We start from the raw sequence: 13017 nt of genomic DNA, 5'->3' as shown, positions 1-13017 counted from the left end.
ATAAGTCATTGGAGTTGATACACTCTGATGTATGTAGTCCTATGCAGGTCGCTACACTTGGTGGAAATAGACACTTTCTGATATTTATTGATGACCATACCAGAATGTGCTGACTATATTTCTTGAAGCCTAAGTCAGGCGTATTATGTGTATTTAAAAGCTTTAAAGCTATGGTTCAGCTTGAAAGTGGTTTTCAAATTCAAAAATCAAGACGTGACTGAGGAGGAGAATATACTTCTCTAGAGTTTCAAAGCTTCTGTGATGATCTAGGCCTTGAAAGGCAACTGATAGTGGCTTATTCGCCTAAACAAAATGGTGTTGCTGAGAGGAAGAACATGACCTTCATTGAAATAGCTAAAGGCATGTTACTTGATAAGAATCTAGCTTATGATTTTTGGGGAAAAGCTTCTAACACTGCAATATATCTTCTAAATAGATGTCAACTAAAGCTTTGCAGAACAAGAATCCATTTGATGCATTTAGTGGTAGAAAGCCAAGAATAAAACATCTCAGAGTGTTTGGCTGCATTTGTTACAATCATGTTCCTGGACAACAGAGATAAAACTGGATAAAACTTTTGTGAAAGAGATCTCTGTTGGTTATGCGAAGTTGTGAAGGGTTACAAAGTTTGTAACTTAGCAATCAAGAAGGTTTTTGGGTCAAACAATGTTATATTTGATGGAGAAGGTGTATGGGACTAGAAAGCTGAAAATGCAATTGCCATGACATTTTCAGTGAATTTGAACCTGATTGAGAAGGAACAAAAATAATCCCATGAACAAGGTGTATGGCTGGTCACCCTCCTATAAATACCTCACGTATCCCACTAAAATGCTAAGCCATTTGCTACCCAAAAACTCCCAAAACTGAATAACAACACATACAATAACCGAAATCCGGAGTGAGTATGCTAGCAATATAGTTTTCCTGCTACTAATTTCTAGAAAGGCTTAGGACTATAAATTCGTATTACCTCTTCGAAACACATGAATTGAAAGTAACATCCTACATGTCACAGTCATACCACATGGTGTGCTCTAATTTGTGGAGTTTAAAAAAGGGAAACGAGTGAAGACTGAAGAGGTATAATTTATTTATTTTTAATTAAACACCTAAATGGCGTTGTTTTGTTGGTTTTCCAGGGAATAAAAAAGAAACGTCGAGCGCAACAGCAACAAAGTTAGGTGCTAGTTGGACATCTGATTGGGCACTAGCGCCTAGGTGAGGCATAGGCGGACTAGACAGATTTAAGTAAATTATTATATATTATATAAATAAGTGTCTAATTACAATGAAAAAATTATACTTAAATTAGGAGTTTGTGACACACCCCGTCCCGAAGGAGGGCATGCTGGCCGTCACGTGAGAGTGACGTAACCATTTGCACAGTACGGAAGCTTTAATTATACAATTTATAAGTTGATACACCCGAAGGTGAGTCCTAATTTTGTCCAATCTGTCAGAACACCGTCGAATTCCTCGTAGTCACCACACCTTTGTGATTCCTGAACCTGGAGGGGCGCAAAACCAAAATTGAGTGGGTCAGTAAAACAATTCTTTTCCAAATCCAAACATTTCTCAAAACGTTGTAACCCCTCTCCGTAAAACTTGTATACTTTCCCATAAATGTAAAATATAAATATACATATATATTCTCAAAACTTCATTTTTTACTATCTCAACATTTTTCTTTATCAATCATGCCATGCCATGTCTAATTCAACAGTTAAGTATGGATGCATCAACAATAATCATATCAGGTGCAAGAAAGTAATCAACCGGAGGCCCTCTAATAGCCCTGTACGGTTGAACCTAGAGCTCAAAATCTATCACTCTCACTCTGCCGGAGTCACCTCTGTGACCTGTCCGGCCTTCTGCACATAAGTCGGAACCACCTAATGTAGTCTGTACGACTCAATGGTTAATATTACGCTCTAGTGCTTTCTCATCAATCATCTGTGCACATAATCTAAGGTCACCCACCAGTCGGAATCTCACTAACTCTCTGAGACTGGCCCGTCGCACCCACTCCGCGTGGACTGTACGACTAGCATCTACTTGGATCTAAGACGAGCGTGCGATGCGGTGAATACTATAAGCACTAAACCATGGTGCAGGATTTGAGCTCAATATATATCAACATCATCATAACAGTATTTAAATACTCACCTGATACTCACCTGTGCGTCCGCCGCACCAATTCAGACATATGCATCATATATCAATTCATATCATTTCATGCATGGCAATTCGATTCACGTTTTTCATATAATTCTATATACTTTTCGCATACTTCTATGCATGGCATTTCAACTAATATATCTCATATACTTTTATACATTTTCTTTTAAAGCATAATTTCATGCATTTTCAATTTCTGGGAAAACGGCAAGTATATATGTATACGGAAAACAAAACTGCCCACTCACCTGGAGTTCGTCCAACAACTCCCTAGCACCACACATCAAGGCGTCATGACGATCGCCGCCTAGAACAGTAATCAAATCCAGCCTCAGAATTCATATCGATAGAACATATAACTTATATAAAATACGTCACTACGTAGATCGATCCGGAAGATCTGCCACTCAGATTTTAAATCTATAACTTCCAGAGGTCCACAATATATCTCTAGGACAACATCCTAAAATTTCATCACCATCCAACGGTCGGATCTCCGTCAATTAACAAAACTAAGTGACGGTTTACATTCTATTTTATGAACTTACAACTCCAATTCCGGAAGATCCGTAAATCGGATTCCCAATCCGTAAGTTCCTATAATCCTCAAATATTACGTATTGCAACGTATCAAAGTTTGGTGATGATCCAACGGTCGGATCGTCAATTCATATTTTCACCTAAATGCAAAAACTATAAAACGTTATTTGAACACCTAACCAACAATCCTTAATAACTTTCTCATACGGTGCTCAATTTGGGTATATGAATATACCACATTGATCTACTCGACGTTACGGACGTCGAAGAATTTTTAAAATAATTTTTTTACTGTAGCACGCGCCCCCACGCGCCAAGGAAGGCACGGGTCCACGCGCGCCCACGCGCACCTTCTTCCTCGCGAGTTCGCCGGACTGGTTTTTCTCCGGTGGCCGGATTCTGGGCATTTTTCAAATGCCTTGTTCTCCTTCGTTTCTCACCCATTTTCTTCGTATAATATATCAAAATGAAGCCCCAAACATGTAGAATCACAATATACTACTTTTAAGCTTCAAAAACAACTAAATCTCACCGGAAAAGTCGAAGCAAAACCGGCCAAACTTGCAGCTCGTGATCCCGACGTCCAATTCCTTCAAACGAAGCACTCCGAGCTTCCTTGGGACCTCACTAATCTCACTATGAGCTTGGATTGTCCTGAAAATGGTGTCTTTGAGTTCGTGGAGTCCTCACAAGCACGATGGTGCCTTCAAAACCCTCGATCCATGAAGTTTCAGGGTTATATGGTGGTGGTCCGTACGTTCGAGAGTGAGGGAGAGAGACGGAGAATGAGAGATTGTGAGAGAGGAGAGAGAGAGACAAGGTACGGGAAAGAGGGAGAGAATTGAGGGGTGTGGGATCCTACCCAATCCCCAACTACAAATTCTAACATAAAATTTAAGTCTAAGTCTCCACTCTACTTACCAAATTTTAGGAGCTTAGATATAACGAACGTAAAAATTATACCTTAGTCACGTATTAGGGGCATTTTCGTAATTTCATGTCCTCGGAATTAAAAATTCCGGGACGGGCTGTGACAATCTCCCCTCCTTATAGAATTTCGTCCCCAAAATTCCAGCAACCAACTAAATCATCTATACTCATACAATAGCCTCGGGTAAATCTCTCTCATCCGATTCTTTTTCTCCAACATAATTTTCTACTGAATGGTTTCTTCACAAAACTTTTACCACTTATACTGTCATTCTCAGTACTTTCTTTTTCCAATCCAAAGTCGTCATTGGTTGCTTATCAAGTCGAATCCGGATTAATCTCCAAGGTTGAACCAGAATCATATGCGGCGAATCTACAACATGGTGACAATGCGTCGAAATATAAAATACATTATGCACCTTAGCCAATTCTGAATACATCACAACTTGTATGCAACTTCATCGATTCCTTTAGTGATCAAAACGGTCTGATGTGTTTAAGACTTATCTTGTCTTTCTTTCCAAATCTCACTATTTCTTTTCTAAGATGAAATCTTAAATGATATAAATCATCTACGTTATACACTTGATTAGTGGCATATCCATCTGTTAATCTCTTTTGCCATGCTTGGCTACTTTCAGGTTAAACTTAATCACCTGAATACTTTGAGGAGACTCATCCATAGTCTCAGGGTCTACTAAAACTTTTTCGTGATTGAATCTTTCTTTACCCAGAAGCATTCCATCCACAAATCCGCAAAAATCGACACATATGACACATTTCATGGACCTTATGGCGTTATTTCGGAAACTGCGCAACCAACATACTTAAGAAACTCAGCAGTTCCGTAAACCAATTCTCCTATCCATAAAACAATTAAGTGATGTTGCACAGTCTGGGAAAGGTTGTTACTCAACACTGGAGTAAATGTACTAACTTGTTACGTTAACCAACTATTACTTTAAATTCGACCATAACCATCTTGTGTACAAGGAAGCTTGTACACATAATCCAAAGTAATCTTTTTCCATTTCCGCTGCGAAACAGAAAATAGCTGTCTCAATCCAAGGTTTATTTCTTTCTGCCTCAATCTGCTGACCAATAAAAATGTCGAATGGTATGATAAATCTTATTACTTTCGGAATATTGCAGAAGTTGAACAGTGTACTTCGTCCAAAATTGCTTGCTTTAAACCCACAGCATTAGGCACATACTTTTCGTTTGCTTGTATTCACATACCATCCGATTCACGAATCCTGTAATCTTTCTTTTTCCCCTTCTTTCCTTGCCTTGGTTAATTCTTAAATTTCTTCGTCAAGCATTTGAGTCTCGAGTACGACCTTACCAAAAATGCCTAACTTGAAATTTAACAAGTATAACTTCTTCTCGATCTTCCATTCTTAATTTTTATTCCGTTGGTTTTCAATCCACAAGATGATACTCTTGGCAAACGTGCCAGACATTAATCTTACTGTAGTCTTCTCACCAAGTGCTTCAGCTAGAACAAACTTTACGATCACCCTGATCGTACAATCATGTTCATTAAGCAATACAATTCACCTTCGCTGCCTCATATCAAAATCCTTCCAAGTAATGGATATTGAAGACTTTTTTGATTTGTAAAATCTTGCATTCTTATCAACATAGAATGTCTCCATAACTTCACAGCAAGGATGATAATCGTGACTTCCAAATCACCAGTAAGGTAATTCATCTTATGAGGTTCCATTTGTCATGAAACATATGCCATCACCCTAACATTTGTATCAATACACATCCAAGAACGTTTAATGTAATATCACCATAAATCAATAATTACCGCTATCTTCTAGGAATACTAAAATACGTGCATGAGTGAGGAAATACTTCAGTTGTTGAATCCTTTGCTCACAATTTCCTTCCCACTCATACATAACCTCTTTTCTCAACAGTCTCGTCAATGGCAAAGCAATGACTGAAAAATCTTTCACAACCATCCAAGATAGCCTGGTAAGCTAAGAAATTCCGAATCTCAATTACAGCTCATGGTTGTTCCAATTCCTCAATTTCTGCTATCTTTTAAGGATTCACTTGAATACCTTAAGAATATATAACAAATCTCAGAATGCCACCTGATTCATCTAACTTTAGCATTTGCTACTTAGCATACAACCGACGTTCCCTCAAACTTTGTAACATCAACTTAAAATATCTAACATGCTCTGCTCTAGGCTTAGAGTATACCAGAATATCGTCAATGAAAAATGATATCAATCTATCAAGGCATTCCTGGAATACTTCATCCATCAACTCATAAAACAGCATGAGTATCCGTATAGCATCACCAAAGTTCATAAAGACCATAACGAGTCCAGAAAACAATCTTAGGAACAACGTCATTCATAATCTTTAATTGGTAATAACCAGACCTCAAATCAATCTTTGAAAGTACACAAGCACCTCTGAGCTGATCAAATAAACATCAGTACACCACAATGGATAACGGTTCTCAATCGTTACCCGATTCCATTATCTATAATCAATGAATAGTCTTTAAAGTCCATTTTCTTTCTCATCAACGAACTGGGGCTCCTCAAAAGTGTTGTACTAGGTTGAATGAAACTTTTGTCAACCAATGCTTTCAACTAAATTTCCAATTTTCTTAACTCATCATGAACTGATCTCTATCATAAAATTTGTACCTGGCACCAATTCAATAGTGAACTCCACATCTCTGCCTGAAGGCAATTCAGGTAATTTCTCAGGGAAGACATCAAGAAAAGTCTAACCCCTTTAACATCCTTCACACTACTCCGAGCAACATCATTTAGCATCACATGAGCTAAGTATTTTTGGCAGCCTTTCGAAAACAATCTCTTTGCTCTCACAGCATAAATAACGGCCTGACTCAATCCACTTTGCATACTTACAAAAGTAATCTCTGGTCATCCAGATCGATGGAAAGTACTGGTTTCCTGTACCATTCCGTCTTGTCACAATTATAACCAACCAATCTAATGGAACAGAATTAACTGATACAATATATATTCTATTATTATTAAGCATTCTAAATAAGTACAATACTAACATAAAATAATCTACTAGGTTGCTTGCTTAACGAATCCACGAATGAGTTATTAATATTACGGTCTGCAGCCCGCAATACTGATAAATCATCGTTGTCTCGATAAGTAAGCAACAACTCTCAAAGATATAATATTACTATTTTGTCACTCAATGCAAAATACATACACTCGTCTCAACCGCGTTTAATTACTACTTTCTAAGCAATATCATACATAATAAAAAAAAAAATATATATATATATATATATATATATCAGCCGGATCCACCTCTTGTGGCCTGTATGGCTGAACATTTAACTCATCAAATCTCTCTGTACCCACGGTCAATCCGACCAAACCACTAAGTTCATAAACCTGCTGAATCGATACTACGATGTCATAGAAAACTGTTGGGTACAACTGATTTTAGGGACGATTCATAATTCTATGTCCCATCTGTCCACATAAACACATTCCTTGATTTCACACTTCCCAAAGTGTTTAATGTTGTACCTACGGCACAAAGGTACATTTCTCTTACTCGAGACACCTTATCTCTAAAATCTGGAATTACCAGTAAATCTATCACTTTAACTTTGACCAGTGGCATTAAAACCTCAGCTGGAAGACATAGCTCTAGCTTCACTTCTTTTGAAGCTCTGAATCCTTCGATATTCTTGATATAACGAATCATTAACTTTATCGTCTTCTTTTGATTCCCATTCTTTTCTTATTCCTCTTTACTCTCGTTGATCATGTTCTCAGAGTCCTCAAGGCTCAACAACATCTCGTATACTCCTGGTAATAAATACAATGGATAGTGGTCACTCAAAGAACGCCGCTTTTTCTTACTATCCAGCATAAACAACATAACACCTCAACCAAATTAACAATAATATCTGGATGGAAACGAGGCTAGTCTGAAAACTTTCTATAATACTCATTTTCGTCAACTTCCTTGATTCACATTTGCAAACTCTTGTTTACTACCATCGATCAATGCCGGAGGAATAAACTTTTCCTTAAACAAGTCCTTAAACAATTTTAAATCGGCTGCTTCCTCTGGTGACAACAATTAATACTCCTGCTTCCATCAGGATACACGTTCATAACTCAAACCAGGTAGTCGTCTCGACCCACTTGTCAGAAGGAAATTTCCTTTAACTTGCATAATCCGAAACATCTTTTCCAATTGGTTAATCCGTCACTTTGTTCCCTCAGGTTCATCATTTCTCTTAAGTGATTCAAGTTCAACTCATTACCCATCTTAAAATGTCCCTTTAGACAATAGACTGAATCACCATAGTAATAGTTTCCCCCTAAACCGCTAAATCAGGGAGACTAAGTTCCTCTAACTACGTGGCTTGCTACGAGGCGGTGTAGTTCTGACAGAATTCACTAGAACTTCTCAAGATGTACAAGATTGCAACCATGCTCTGATACCAACTGACACACCCCGTCCCGAATGAGGGCATGCTGGCCGTCACGTGAGAGTGACGTAACCATTTGCACAGTACGGAAGCTTTAATTATACAATTTATAAGTTGATACACCCGAAGGTGAGTCCTAATTTTGTCCAATCTGTCAGAACACCGTCGAATTCCTCGTAGTCACCACACCTTTGTGATTCCTGAACCTGGAGGGGCGCAAAACCAAAATTGAGTGGGTCAGTAAAACAATTCTTTTCCAAATCCAAACATTTCTCAAAACGTTGTAACCCCTCTCCGTAAAACTTGTATACTTTCCCAGAAATGTAAAATATAAATATACATATATATTCTCAAAACTTCATTTTTTACTATCTCAACATTTTTCTTTATCAATCATGCCATGCCATGTCTAATTCAACAGTTAAGTATGGATGCATCAACAATAATCATATCAGGTGCAAGAAAGTAATCAACCGGAGGCCCTCTAATAGCCCTGTACGGTTGAACCTAGAGCTCAAAATCTATCACTCTCACTCTGCCGAAGTCACCTCTGTGACCTGTCCGGCCTTCTGCACATAAGTCGGAACCACCTAATGTAGTTTGTACGACTCAATGGTTAATATTACGCTCTAGTGCTTTCTCATCAATCATCTGTGCACATAATCTAAGGTCACCCACCAGTCGGAATCTCACTAACTCTCTGAGACTGGCCCGTCGCACCCACTCCGCGTGGACTGTACGACTAGCATCTACTTGGATCTAACACGAGCGTGCGATGCGGTGAATACTATAAGCACTAAACCATGGTGCAGGATTTGAGCTCAATATATATCAACATCATCATAACAGTATTTAAATACTCACCTGATACTCACCTGTGCGTCTGCCGCACCAATTCATACATATGCATCATATATCAATTCATATCATTTCATGCATGGCAATTCGATTCACGTTTTTCATATAATTCTATATACTTTTCGCAAATGAAACTCAAAGCTTAATGAAAGTGACCCACTAGTGTGTTTATTCGTACTTTCATTAAGTATAACATAAGATTTTGTGGTATCCACTAGTGTAAATATTTTAAATTGAAGATCGAATTCAATCATTGTATTCATATAGGGTCACGGAATGTAGTTGTAAAAAATCATCAAAATCGGAGTTAAAATAACCATTAAATTGTGATTTTTCGTTTATAACCTTCGAAAAGTTTTGTCCTGTTACTTAATCTTTGAATGTTTGTTTTTTGCAATTTTTGGCGTATGCGATCTCGAACCATATACAAACAAGTATGATGGTTAGATCGTTGAAACTAGTTTCGTAGAATGCGTATCTCATCAAAACAATAGATTAACTAACACTTAAAAGTTTATTCTTACTTTCATTAAGTATAACATAAGATTTTGTGATATCCACTAGTGTAAATATTTTAAATTGAAGATCGAATTCATTCATTGTATTCATATAGGGTCAAGGAGTGTAGCTGTAAAAATCATCAAAATCGAATTAAAATAACCTTTAAATCGTAATTTTTTGTTTATAACCGTCGAAAAGTTTTGTCCTTTTACTTGATCTCTGAATGTTTGTTTTTTTGCAATTTTTGGCATATGTGATCTCGAAGCACATACAAACAACTTTGACGGTTGGATCGTTGAAACTAGTTTCACAAAATGCGTATCTCATCAAAACAATAGATTCACTAATACTTAAGAGTTTATTCATACTTTCATCAAGTATAACATAAGATTTTGTGGTATCTACTAGTGTAAATATTTTAAATTGAAGATCGAATTCATTCATTGTATTCATATAGGGTCAAGAAGTGTAGATGTAAAAAATCATCAAAATCGGAGTTCAAATAACCGTTAAATCGTGATTTTTCGTTTATAACCGTAAAATAGTTTTGTCCTGTTACTTGATCTCTGAATATTTGTTGTTTTACAATTTTTGGTGTATGCGATCTTGAAGTATATACAAACATGTTTGACGGTTAGATCGTTGAAACTAGTTTCGTAGAATGCGTATCCCATCAAAATAATAGATTCACTAACACTTAAGAGTTTATTCATACTTTCATCAAGTATAACATAAGATTTTGTGGTATCCACTAGTGTAAATATTTTAAATTGAAGATCGAATTCATTCATTGTATTCATATAGGGTCAAGAAGTGTAGATGTAAAAAATCATCAAAATCGGAGTTCAAATAACCGTTAAATCGTGATTTTTCGTTTATAACCGTAAAAAAGTTTTGTCCTGTTACTTGATCTCTGAATATTTGTTTTTTTACAATTTTTGGCGTATGCGATCTTGAAGTATATACAAACATGTTTGACGGTTAGATCGTTGAAACTAGTTTCGTAGAATGCGTATCCCATCAAAATAATAGATTCACTAACACTTAAGAGTTTATTCATACTTTCATCAAGTATAACATAAGATTTTATGGTATCCACTAGTGTAAATATTTTAAATTGAAGATCGAATTCATTCATTGTATTCATATAGGGTCAAGGATTGTAGATGTAAAAAATCATCAAAATCGGAGTTAAAATAACCGTTAAATCGTGATTTTTCGTTTATAACCGTCGAAAAGTTTTGTCTCGTTACTTGATCTCTGAATGTTTGTTTTTTGCAATTTTTGACGTATGCGATCTCGAAGTATATACAAACAAGTTTGACGGTTAGATCGTTGAAACTAGTTTCGTAAAATGCGTATCTCATCAAAACAATAGATTCACTAATACTTAAGAGTTTATTCATATTTTCATTAAGTATAACATAAGATTTTGTGGTATCCACTAGTGTAAATATTTTAAATTGAAGATCGAATTTATTCATTGTATTCATATAGGGTCAAGGAGTGTAGCTGTAAAAAATTATCAAACTTGGAGTTAAAACAACCGTTAAATCGTGATTTTCCGTTTATAAATGTCTAAACGTTTTGTCTCGTTACATGATCTTTGAATGTTTGTTTTTTGCAATTTTTGGCGCATGTGATCTCGAAGTATATACAAACATGTTTGACGGTTGGATCGTTGAAACTAGTTTCGTAGAATGCGTATCCCATCAAAACAATAGATTCACTAACACTTCAGAGTTTATTCATACTTTCATCAAGTATAACATAAGATTTTGTGGTATCCACTAGTGTAAATATTTTAAATTGAAGATCGAATTCATTCATTGTATTCATATAGGGTCAAGGAGTGTAGCTGTAAAAAATCATTAAAATCGGAGATAAAATAACCGTTAAATCGTGATTTTTCGTTTATAACCGTCGGAAAGTTTTATCTCGTTACTTGATCTGTGAATGTTTTTTTTTGTAATTTTTTGCTGATGTGATCTCGAAACATATACAAACAAGTTTGACGGTTGGATCGTTGAAATTAGTTTTGTACAATTCGTATCCCATGAAATTCAATGGTGTGTGTGTGTGTGTATATATATTTATTTATTTATTAAGTAGATTTAAATCTATTTATTTTGTATGTATAATTATTATAGTTTTCAGGGGTATAAAATTTAATATATATATATATATATATATAACTATTATAGTTAATATTTTTGGGGTATACTTATTGTAGTATATATAATTATTATAATTATTATAGTTAATTTAATATATATATATATATATATATATATATATATAATTATATATATATATATAATTATTATAGTTTTTAGTGGTATAAAATTGTTAAATTAATAAATATAATTATTATAGTATTTTTTTAGGGTTATAAAATTATTAAATTAATATTTTGCTTATCGTGTATCGTGTTACCCACGTGTATACCCGAACCAACCCGTTATCTTAACAGGTGCTTATCGGGTTACCCGATAATGACCCGTTTCGTTATCGTGTCGACCCGAATACCTGTTAATTTCGTGTCGTGTCGTGTCGGGTTATGGGTAGTGATATACATATTATATTAGTTTTTCAACTTTCGAAAAGCAAAACTGCAAAAGGCTTTATATCAGATTAAGCTTTCAGTTTCAGACTTTCGGTTTCACTGTTTCAGAGATGGGTTTCGATTTCACAGTTTAACTATAAACAAAGTGAAACTGAAAACGAAAGCTCCCCACTCACTCACCAGGAGTTGCAGACAGAGACGAAGAAGACGACGGAGCAGTTGTAGACGGAGAAGATAGAGACGACGGAGATGACGGAACTGTTGCAGACGACGGTCTGATTCGTGAAAGTCTCCCAAGTAGAGTGATTTCTGATTCTGAGGTTCGGGAGATAAATCCAATTTTTTTTTTCTTCTAATTATCCTCCGATTTTAGAGTGATTTCAGTTACCTAACTTCGATCAATCACGATTCTGCGGATTTATTGTGATTATTTTTTATTTTTCTTCTGATTATCCTCCTATTTTAGTATCAAACGTATCCGAAATGTAGGATACTTGTATCTGGACAATACGATACGCGTATCTTATCAGTTCGATACGTATCTCTTCATTCCGATACGTATCGGGTGTGTATCCACACGTATCCTTCGCGTATCCGTATCCTCAGAGTGTCCGATACGGGATACAGAGGTTTTCTCCCGTGTCCATGCATCGTACCCTTGATAACAGGACGCTTTCAATGTTAAAACTCTAACAACAAGAAAAAGATCAGGATTTAATTCAAAGATTAAATTCTTCAACCTTATCGGTTATGTACTTACGTAAAGAATTCGGGTCATAAATTTCTATGGGTCAAATAATTTTCTACTGTTTGAACAAGTCACTGTAGCTGGAGCCTGGCGCATGCGAAAAATCTCATCACTGATCGTCCATATTGACCTTCAGAAGTCATGGCTTCAACAGTTCGCAGACATAATATAAAAATCCAGATAAATGAACGCAGATAATATTTTTCTCGTGTTGGAAAA

At 36.0% G+C, this 13017-nt stretch overlaps 1 long non-coding RNA gene across 2 annotated transcripts in view; it reads right to left on the bottom strand.

The window, feature by feature from the left end:
- LOC126614555 (uncharacterized) overlaps positions 1 to 2258 on the bottom strand; it is a 40345-nt gene extending 38087 nt beyond the window's left edge. Inside the window, exon 1 of one of the 2 annotated variants that reach the window (XR_007620430.1) lies at positions 2208 to 2258. This is a non-coding gene — a long non-coding RNA (uncharacterized LOC126614555). The remainder of the gene's footprint in view (positions 1 to 2207) is intronic. The other variant, XR_007620431.1, reaches the window with a different exon arrangement.
- Between the last annotated feature and the right edge of the window lie 10759 nt (positions 2259 to 13017).

This window comes from Malus sylvestris, chromosome 3 (assembly GCF_916048215.2).
Source record: "Malus sylvestris chromosome 3, drMalSylv7.2, whole genome shotgun sequence".
NCBI classification, from domain to species: Eukaryota; Viridiplantae; Streptophyta; class Magnoliopsida; order Rosales; family Rosaceae; genus Malus; species Malus sylvestris.
The sequence above is the reverse complement of the archived record's forward strand: the minus strand, read 5'-3'. Positions and strand labels throughout refer to the sequence as shown.